A 10,106-nucleotide genomic window follows, 5' to 3' on the forward strand; every position below is an offset into this window, starting at 1 on the left:
GACAGAGAGGAGAGACAGAGCCAGAGCCACAATGAGCCGTGGTGCCATGGCTGATGAGACACGTGGCTGGCCTGGGTGGGTATCCTGGGGATGGGGTGGTGCAGCATGTGGGACTCTGGGACCATAGTGTGGCCGAAATAAAAACTTTCAAGTCCACCATCCATGACCATGTGGCAAGTCTCACTGAAAGTAGTCCTGAATCTAAATTGGAAGAGCCTAGAGAGGCTACATTTTTTTTTTAAAGATTTTTATTGGGGTATTGGGGGGAAGGGAACAGTGCTGGGGAATTGGGGGAAGGGGAACAGACAAGTTGCTGTCTTTTTGTTCTTCAGTCTAGTTGTGGAGGACGTTGCTTCACTGGCCCAAGTTGGCACCGTCATTGCGCTCTTCCCAGGCGAGGCAGATCAGTCGCCGGCTTCTGGACAGCCGCTCACGGTGGCTGCTGGCCGCTCACGCTGGCTGCTGGCTACACACGGTAGCCCATGGCAACCCACTGCCACAGGGGCTGCAGCCTATGCTGTCGCCGGCGACTCACGGCAGCCCAGTTCCAGGTTGAGCTGTTGTTCAGCATCTTAGATGTGGAGGGCAGTGTCACTGGCTCTCATATGTGGGATCCGAACCGGGGCCCTCTGGCATTCCAAGCCAGTTCTTAACCATCGCGCCACTCGGCCAGCCTGAGAGGGTACATTTTTTATTTCATGTTTTAAGAGTACTAAGAACACTAATGGGTGAAATTCTGCATTTTTGAAACTTTAATAAATACCTAAGTATGCTTTTGTGGATTTCCCTAGTTGGGATGAAATAAAAGTGGATGAAACAAAATCAATGCAACTTCTGCAAATCCCTGTAGGGAGAGGACTGTCAACAGAAACGGGGAGAAATCTATAGCAAAGAATGGGGTACAGTTTATATTTCCAGTTTCTGACCTGAAGAAGGAGGAAGAGGAATCATCATCATCATCATCATCATAATCATCTTAAATCTAAGTTGATTTTGGGGAAAAAAGTGATTAATTCCTTACTTCTTACAGATGTAGCAGTGAAAATACATTCTTCATTCAACAAAACTTGATCTTTAGACAAGTCTTGAATGATTTACTACAACTTCATAAAACATGTCAAAAAGACCCATAAGGTAAGACCAGGCTGAACATTTTTTAAAAAGTAACTACAGAAAAGTCCGAATAACTGTTTGGTGCCACTCCATGTCTGACAGTTGATAAGCCTTCTAAAATTATAATTATACACTTGAATTTTAAAATTTGAATTATTGCATTTATTCAGAAGATGATTCAACTACAGCATGAAACTCTTTGTGTCATGAAAAACCCATATTTTAAAATCGAGTAACTGTGTTATCTTTATTATAACTTCCATAACTCAGGAGAGATTACAATGTCTGACTTCTGTACTCAGGAATTTTGTGTAAAGTCTACTGTGGTCATTAATAGAGATTGTAATGGAAAGTAACTATAGTCATACCCTCTTGTAATCAAAAGCACCTGATGTCAGGAAATAGCTGTCTGGCTGAAATGTTTAGTTATCATTTCCTAGATCATGTCTAACCAGAACCTGAATAAAACTTCCTAAGAACAGCAACATCATAAGCTTTTTATTTCTTTTGATCTGATTTGAAATAATCATTGAGAGACTTTTGCCATCCCACCCACCCAATGACAGGGAACTGGTTGCAGATTGGAGCAAGGGCTGACATAGATTTGAATTTTCCAGGATTCTTCAGAGCACAAGTTAAGAGCTCCGTGGCCTCCCACAGAGTGGCCCAAAATAGCCAATTTTCCATGGTCCACTGGAAAATTGGCATTTATCAGTGAGGGAAGCTTATTCATTATGTAAGAGTACATTCAGTAGATAGTTTTTCAGGTATCCACATAAAATCCAGCCCTGCTGCCACAGTCCCAGATCTCATGTTTCCCTGGTTTCTGGAGCAATGATGGCCAGCTGTGTTCAGAGCCCATTTAATGATGGCTGATTCATTGTAGCATTTGCTCTGTGTATTTTAAGACAGGCAACCAGTACAGTTCAATATTTTTTTCCAGTTCCTGGCTTTGGAAGTAAGCAGACAGCAAATTTCATTTTGCACGTTATTTCAAACCTGTCATGTTCAAACACCTTCGGGAACCCTCTAGAGAGCAGTGCTGCCCAAAAGAACTTTCTGTGATGATGGAGGCGTTCATCAAAGTTTGATTTGTAAAGTTCGGTGTGCTTGCCTCCTCCACCGCACCGGCTTCATCTCTCAGAGCAGCAGCCTCCACCACCACTGCCAGGAATCAACGTCTTTATCAGTTACCCTTTGGTGAGGACAGAAAAATTAAAATACCAATCAGGGGAAGAATGACCATGAAACAGATTTCTAGCAAGTGCTCTGGAGTTGCTCTGTCCAATATGGTAGCTACTAGACATATGTGGCTATTATAATTTAAATATAAGTTAATTTAATGTGTTAATTAATTAAAATAAAATGAATAATTTTGCTCTTCACTAGACACATTTCAAGTGCTCAATAGCCACACATGCTAATGGCAACTGTTTTGGACATTACAGCATTTGGCCGTTCAATAGGTTGTAGAAGAAAAGAGTTGAGAGGAGAACAGGGTTCTCTCACTTAAACAGCTTAAACATCTCTGACACACTTTCCTCATCATCACTAAGAACTAAATGCTTCTAAGTTTAAAAAAACACAGTCTATAGCTCAAACTTGTGAGCATGGCATCATATTTATATATTTATATGATAAGGAGGTCAAACACTTTTCAGATATTGCTGAGGTTCAACATTTTTTAGCAGTTTTATTGATGAATAATTGACATAAAATAAATTACACATATTTAAATTGCATAGTTCGTTAAGTTTTAGCATCTAAATACACTTAGAAAACCATCACTACAAACAAGATAATGAGTGTATCCATCACCCTCAAAAGTTTCCTTTTAAATTTTTCTAATCCCCCTCTCTTGTCCTTCCATGCCTCTTCTCCTATTCCGAGGCACCCACTGATCTGCTTTCTGTTATTATTGATTAGTTTCCAATTTCTAGAGTTTTACATAAGTATAACCAAATAGCTTGTATTCTTTTTTTATCAGGCTTTTTTCACTCAGCATACTCATAATTATTTTGAGATTCACCCATGTCCTTTTTGTTGTTACTGTTGAGTCGTATTCTATTTTATGAGTATCCCTCAGTTTGTTTATCCATCCACATGTTGATGGATGTATGGACAGTCTGGGAATCCACAAATAAATCTGCTATGAACATTTGTGTACAAGTCTTTGTATAAACACATGCTTTTTTTTCTTTCAGGTAAATGCCTAGGAATGGAAGGACTATATGGTCTGGATATTTTGAAAGATTTTAAGAGACAGCCAAAATACTTTTCAAATTAACTGTAACATGTTATATTCCCACCAGTAGTATATGACAGTTCTAGTTGTTCTATAACCTCTCCAACACTTGGTGTGTTCAGTCTTTTCAATTTTAGACATTCTGATCTCTAATAAAAATTCCACATTGTTCCTTTTCTAAGCTTTTATTTCTTCATCTGACAGGCACGTTTTGAGCATATGACATTGATTTGTTATTATTTTTTTATTAAAGTCACCAAAGTGATTGGTTATTGATTGTTTTTGGAAACATGAAATAAATAACAATTTTTACTTTATGATGAGGTCTGAATGAAGGGAATTAAGAAGAAAGGATGGAGGAGAGATCTGGACACAACCCCCTTTAAAGCATGGATTACCCTGTAGTTGTTTGGATAATCTACTATCCTTATATGGAGCCCTATTAAAGGATTAATAAAGTACAGAGAGGGTTTTATATAAAGGAGAAAATGTGAAAAAAATGAACTTGTTTTTTAAAAGTTTTAAATAAACATGCTCTTGAAAAAATTTAAATAGTACATAAATAAGAGTAAACTATGAATTGTAACAGTCTTCTCTCACCCCCAGCTACTGCAAATCCTTCCCATTATGGCACTGCGTGTCATCATGATTAAAAGAGTTTGTGTAAGTGTGTTTGTGTGTGAGTGTGTGTGTGTGTGTGTGTGTGTGTGTGTGTGTTTCTCAAAACTGTCTTTACATAAAATCAGCACAGATAAGGGTGTTCAGTATCAGTCATTAAGGAAATGTAAATTAAAACCACAATGAGGCATCATCCTTTAAAATGGCTAAAATAATAAAAAGAAAAACCTGATATTACCAAGTGCTGACAAAGATGTGGAGCAACTAGAACCCCCATACTTTGGTGGTGGGAAAGCAATATGACATAGCCATTTTAGAAAAAAAGTGTGGTAGTTTCTTATAAAGTTAAACATACACTTACAATGTGACCCATCAATCCTACTCCTAGATATTCACTCAAGTGAACAAAACTTATGTTTATACAAAAAACTATACATGAATCCTTATAGTGGCTTTATTCATAATTGCTAAAATATGGAAATAATTCAAATGTTCTTCAACTGGAGAATTTATAAACAAACTGTGGTCTATCTATATAATGAAATACTAATGAGCAATAAAAAGGAATGAACTACTGATACACCCAAGAAGAGGTATAAACCTAAAAATGAAGCCAGAAGTCAATACCAGAGGGAATTTGTCACAAATACATGGCAATTAAATAAATGGCTCAAAGAAGAAATCATGTGGGAAATTAGAAAATACTTTGGGATGAAAGAAAATAAAAACACAATAAAATTTACAGGATATAAGCCAAAGAAGTTCTTAGGAGGAAGTTTATAGCTGTAAACACCCATATTTAAAAAGAAAAAATATATCTCAAGTAAAAAAATCTAACCTCTGTCTTAAGAAAGTAGAAAAAGAAGAACAATCTAATTGCAAAACAACAAAAGAGAAGGAAGTAACAAAGATTAGAACAGAAATAAATAAAACAGAGCACATAAAAACAATGGAGAAAATTTAAAAAACCAAAAGTTTCCTTAAAAAGATAAAAAAAATAACACATTTTGAGATAGTCTGACCATGAAAAAGGAGAAAAGACCCAAACTACTAAAGTTAAGAAAGAAAGAGAAGAAAACATTATTATTGACTTTACAGAAATAAAAAGAATTATATAGGACTAGTATGAACAATTGTTTATCAACAACTAGATGAAATGGACAAACTCCTAGAAAGACACAACCGACTGAAACTGACTCAAAAAGAATTAGAAAAGCTGAATAGATCTATAAGAAAATATATTGAATTAGTAAATAAAAAGCTTTCCATACAAAAAAGTCCAGGTCCTGGTGGCATCATTGGTGAATTTCATCAAATAGTTTTAAGTACATGTACAATACAGATACAAATAATGCAAATTATTCACAAACACTTTTAGAAAATAATATGGGAGAGAACATTTCTCAACTCATTCCACAATGCCGGCATTACTTTGACACCGAAAGCAGACAGACATCCTCCCAAAAGAAAACTACAGACCAATATTCCTTGTCAATATAGATATAAGAATCCTCAACAAATACTAGCAAACTATCCAACAACATACAAGGAGTGATCAAAATATATGGCAAATGTTGCTGCTGAATGCCATCCAATGGAAAGGCAGGGATCTTCAATCAGGGAAGTGGCACATCGAACCTTAGTAACAGTGTGTGACCAGTTTCAACTTGTTTGGTGCAGTCAGTCAGGTGTGAGCTACAGTTGAGAGAAGGTGTGTTTTAAAATGTGCTATCAATCATGGATCACGAACAATACATTAACATGAAATTGGCAAACGGTTTCATCCTCCATCATGACAACACTCCATGTCACATATCGCTTCTGGTATGGCAATTTCTGTCAAATAAAAACATTATGGTGTGTCTTCATCCACCTTATTCTACCAAGTCTGGCACCATGCAACTTCTGGCTCTTCCCCAATGTCAAAATTACCAGGGAAAGAAAACATTTTGAATCAATTCAGGATATTGAGGCAGCCACGACAGCACAACTAAAGAAACTCATGAAAGAGGACTTTGAGAACTGCTTCAGAAAGTGGCAAAAACGATAAGTGTGTTTGAAGAAAGGGGGAGTATTTTTAGGGGGATTAATGGCAATGTGTCTTTTACTGTAATACACTTTTTAAAAATTTAAACATTCACCGTATTTTTTTATCACACCACATACATAAACATGAGTAATTTACCCTAGAAATATAAGCTTGGTTCAACATAAGAACAATCAATGTAAGATATCATATAAATAGAACAAAGGACAAAAGGCATATGATCTTCTCTATAGATGCAGAACAAACATTTGACTAAATCTAGCTCCCTTTATGATAAAAACACTCAACAAACTAGGAATAGAAATGAACTTCCTCAACCTGATAAAGGACATTTACAAAAAACCACAACTAACATCAAACTTAACGATAAAAGACTGGAGGACAACCAAGATGGCGCAGTAGGTAAATGTTGTGTTTACCTTCTCTCACAACCACATCAAAATTACACTATTATAATCTACAAAATAACCATTATTGAGAATCACCTAAAATCAAGCAGAACTGAAGCCTTTCAACTAAGGACGTGCAGAAGAAGCCACCTCCAGACTGGAAGGAAGGTCAGAGACGCGGCGTGGGCTGGTCCCACACTCACGTGTGACCGTTAAAGATCAGGAGGGATATTTCAGCTGTGGGGATCCCCCCATCCCCTAGAATGGTGAGAGATCCAGCCCCACTCCAGCCAAGGGTTCCAGTGCAAGCGAGAGAAGTCCCCATAATTTTTGGTTGTGAAAACCAGCGGAGATTGTGACTGAGTGAGAGTGCAGCTGCACTCACAGGCACTCCTCTTAAAGGGGCTGTGCACAAACTTACCCACCAATGGAATCACTGGCTCTGAGCTCCTGTGCTGGGACAGTAACTGAAAAGGCAGCAGGGACCAATGGTAGGGAATTCAGTTATCTGGCTTGGGATGGGGGCCGGAGAGGGGGTTTTCTCCTGGACGGGGGAGCTTACAGAAGCCATTTTTTCTTTGTTGAGCCCTCCCCCTTCCTGGTGTGGAAACACAGGGAGCTGCCATTTCTGAGTCTCAGCCGGTTTGTTCGCCCCACCCTGGCGATTAGAGACCTGGCCCTGCCCAACTTTTGGGCACACCCAGGTTGCTTTCAGTGGCTTTTTCATGCAGACTGCCTGCCTTGGCTCAAGCTGCGAACTTTCCTAGACTCTCAAAGGTTTGCAGAACCCAGAAAAGCAGCATCTGGCTTGAACATGTCCTGTGCCTCTGGCTGAGCAGCCCTAAGCTGGCAGTAGCATCAGCCGGCCTTCGTTCTCGACCTGGCCTCTCAAGGCAATTTCAAGCATAGCACAGGTGGCAGCCATCTGCTAATTTCTTTCTGGCTCCTGCTGGGTGGACCCCAGTGGGGCACAGGCTGTGGCTGAACTTGAGCTACAGCGGATCCCCTCCAAGGTGATCCTGGGGCTGGCACCCCCAGTGGCCAGTTTCAAAACAAGCTGGAGTATCATCCAGCCACATCCAAGTACAACACACCCAAGGGGCAGATTGGGCAGGCACCAGAGTTCTGCTGAGGCAGATCCTGCTCCATAGGATCAGCTCCAGCACAACAACTCTTCCACTATAGTCAAGGCCAGTCCTCACACCCAGTGAGCCCAAAGGTCAGTCTCTCCCGTTGATATACAATTATCAAACCAAGGCTCAACTACAAGAGCAGGCACACACAACCCACACACAAGGGACACACCTGGAGTACATGGCTCAGGTGACCAGAAAGACTGTGCCACTGAACCCCACAGCAAACCTACTACATAAGGCCACTCTTCTAAGACTAGAAGACATAGCAGCCCTACCTAATACATGGAAACAAACACAGGGAGACAGCCAAAATTAGGAGACAAAGAAACATGTCTCAAATAAAAGAACAGAACAAAGCTCCAGAAAAAGAACTAAGAGAAATGGAGATAAGCAATCTACCAGATGCAGAGTTCCAAACACTGGTTGTAAGAATACTCAGTGATCTCAGGGAGAACTTCAACAGAGAGATAGGAAGGATGAAAATGGAGATGAAAACCATAAAAAAGAGAGTCAGAAATAAAGGGTACTATAACAGAAATGAAAAATATAGTACAGGAAGCAACAGTAGATTAAATGAAGCAGAGGATTCAACCAGCGATGTAGAAGATAAGGCAGCAGAAAACACCCAACCAGAACAGCAAAAAGAAGAAAGAATCCAAAAAATTGAGAGTATAAGGGGCCTTTGGGACAATATTAAGTGTGCTAATATTCTCATTATAGGGGTACCAGAAGGGGAAGAGAGAAAGCAATGAATTGAAAACCTATTTGAAGAAATAATGACAGAAAACTTCCCCAGCCTGGTAAAGGAAATAGACATACAAGCCCAGGAAGCAAGTAGAGTCCCAAACAAGATGAACCCAAAGATGCCAACACCAAGATACATCATAATTAAAATGCCAAAGGTTAAATACAAAGAGAGAATCCTAAAAGCAGCAAGAGAAAAGCAGTTAGTTACCTACAAAGGAGCCCCCATATGACTGTCAGCTGATTTTTCAACAGAAACGTTGCAGGCAAGAAGGGAGTGGCAGGAAATATTCCAAGTGATGAAAAGCAATGACATACAACCAAGATTATTCTGCCAAGCAAAGCTATCATTTAGAATTAAAGGACAGTTAAAGAGCTTCTCAGACAAGAAAAAGCTGAAGGAGTTCATCACCACCAAACCAGTATTACAAGGAATCTTAGAGGGAATTCATTAAGATGGGAAGGGGGTTAAGGTAGGGTGAAAGGGGAAGGGATCAAGAAGTACAAATTGGTCATTATATAGTAGTCTTGGGGATGTAGGGTTACAGCATAAGAAATACACTCAATAATATTGTAACAACTAGGTATGGTGCCAGATGGGTACTAGATCTATCAGGGTGATAGATGGGAATGGGTTTGGGGGCAGGATGAGAAAGGTGAAAGCATTAAGAAATACAAATTGGTAGTTAATACAGTATGCAGAATATAATCAACAATGTTGTAAAGATCATGTAAGGTACCAGATGGGCACTGGACTTATCAGGGGGATCATGCCATAGACTGTGTAGATGTCTGATCAATGCACTATATACCTGAAGCTGAAGTAGAATAATATTGAATGTCAACTATAACTAAATACATAGGTATATGTAGTCACAGGATGTGGAGTACAATATAGGGAAGATAGTCAATGGTATTGTAACAGCTATACAAGATATCAGAGGGGTAGTAGCTTGAGGGTTGGCTTATCACTTTACAAGGGGTTTAAATGTCTATAACATTGCTTTGTACACCTGAGACTAATAAAAAAATGTAAAAGACTGAAAACTTTCTATATAAGATCAGAAAAAAGGACTAAATTATCCACTCTCACCATTTCTGTTCAATTTTGTACTAGAGATTATGACCATGGCAATAAGCAATTTTTATAAAGGCATCCAGATTGAAAAGGAAGAAGTAAAACTATCTCTACTTAAAGATGACATGACCTTGAATATAAAAATTCTAATGAATATGCACAAAAAACTGTTAGAGCTAATGAATGAGTCAGAAAGTTTGAAGGATACACTATCAACATGCAAAAAAATCAATTTTACTTCTAGCAATGGAAAAATATGAAAATGCAATTAAGGAAACAACTTCATTTACAGTAACATCAAAAACAATAAAATATTTAGAACTAAATTTAACAAAATTTGGGCAAGATTTATGCACTGAAAACTACAAAACATTCTTAGAAGTAATTACAGAGAATCTAAGTAATTGGAAAGACATCCCCTATTTGTGGATTAAAAACTTAGTATTGTTAAGATGGCAACACCCCCAAATAAATCTACAGATTCAACTTATAAGCATCCCAACTGTCTTGTTTGTAGAAATTGACAAGCTGATTCTAAAATTCTCATGAAATTGCATGAGATCTAGAATAGCTAAAACAATCTTGAAAAACATAAAGTCAAAGTACTCATACTTCTTGACGTCAAAACATAGTAAAAAGTGAGAGAAATCAGGACAGTATGATACTGGCATAGGCTAGATATATAAATAGAGTAGAATTGAAAGTCCAGAAATAAGCTCTTACATTTATCAGCAAT

The sequence above is a fragment of the Hipposideros armiger genome, unplaced genomic scaffold (genome assembly GCF_001890085.2).
Source record: "Hipposideros armiger isolate ML-2016 unplaced genomic scaffold, ASM189008v1 scaffold_449, whole genome shotgun sequence".
NCBI classification, from domain to species: Eukaryota; Metazoa; Chordata; class Mammalia; order Chiroptera; family Hipposideridae; genus Hipposideros; species Hipposideros armiger.